This window comes from Phyllostomus hastatus, unplaced genomic scaffold, assembly GCF_019186645.2.
Source record: "Phyllostomus hastatus isolate PE091 unplaced genomic scaffold, TTU_PhHast_1.1 phas_scaffold_1674, whole genome shotgun sequence".
Taxonomy (NCBI): Eukaryota; Metazoa; Chordata; class Mammalia; order Chiroptera; family Phyllostomidae; genus Phyllostomus; species Phyllostomus hastatus.
The window spans coordinates 14,853,539-14,854,808 of NW_025334011.1; the positions used below are offsets into that span (position 1 = coordinate 14,853,539).

General features: G+C 42.0%; 1 pseudogene; it reads left to right on the forward strand.

Moving 5' to 3' along the window:
* Nucleotides 1-639: 639 nt before the first annotated feature.
* LOC123831077 lies at nucleotides 640-1,030 on the forward strand (annotated as a pseudogene).
* The last annotated feature ends 240 nt before the right edge of the window (nucleotides 1,031-1,270 follow it).

Sequence of the window (1,270 nt, forward strand, 5' to 3'; positions counted from 1 at the left end):
GTTCCTCAGTGAGTTGAAAGACTTACCCAAAAGCAACATGGGAATTTCCTGGTGGCATGTTTGCACACAAGCTGTAGCTGAGAATATTTGATGATTAATTGGCTACTGCAAATTGGAAAAAGTAGCTTGGGCATTAGATTTATTTGAGGTTGACTATTCTCTAAAGATTCAGTGACACTCTGTAAATGTAGAGGTATAGTTCAACTCAAGATTTCCCTAATTTTTTGTTTTAAAGCCATTTTTGGTTAAAGGTCATTCTGGTTTTCAAGCCAAAATGGCTTCCTCAGCATCATTGAGCTTTTGGTAAATGGATTCAAAACCCAACAAATTAGTATGAATAATTTTAAAGTATTTGCAAATTATTTTTCAATAGCCAAGCAAAAGTCTCAATGAACATATCACTTTATCAATAAAACTGTCCAATATTAGCTACATATAAAATAAGTACAGGGCCATATTTGCCGATGAGGGCTGAACTGCCAACAACAAAAAGTGCAGGGAAGGAAGATGGATGGATGCCTGGCTGCTGTGGGGGTGGGGTGGGGTGGGGTGGGGAGCATCTCACCAACCTCACTTGGCCACTCACGTGGCTGCCCTCTCCCTCAACTCCTCTGGGAGCGTCCACTTGCCTTCCACCATATGGCAGCATCCTCACAGCTGCCAAGTGATTACAGGCCATCATCTCTACTACACCCAGGGAACAAGAAACAACCAGGTGCCCCAGAGAAAATAGGCTGAGCTTCTGGCCATCATGGAAGAGTTGGGGAAAGGAAGCCAACCCACATCTGCCGGTAGCAAAAGTGCAACGGAGAGACTAAAAGGAGGCATCACCCACACTAGGGGAGTGATTCAGAAGTGCTTGACTTAAAAGAACTCAAAGCCAGGTCCTAGCTGCCTTGTCAGCTGTCATCATGGAAGGATTCCATCTGCTTCCATGAGGTCACAGTTCATTTCCCCTGTTCAGATGAAACATTGTCAAAATGGTAATAGTTTGGTTTCTCCTCCCCATGCTCCTCCTGTGGTTCATTAGGCTCTGAACCTACAATCACTAAAACAGGAAGAGATTTGCAGTAGGTTAGGGTTTATGTATTAGGAACTAACTACACCAGGTGGTTTTGTTTGTTTGTTTAAGCATTGATTTAAAAGATGCACATCAGAGTTATTTATCTCACAGCAAACTGTAGTTTGCCTCCCAGATACCAGTGCTTCTCTTTGAATATATTTATATTACTCAAATTCTTCTGTGTTTTGTTCTTTGTTTCTCTCATAA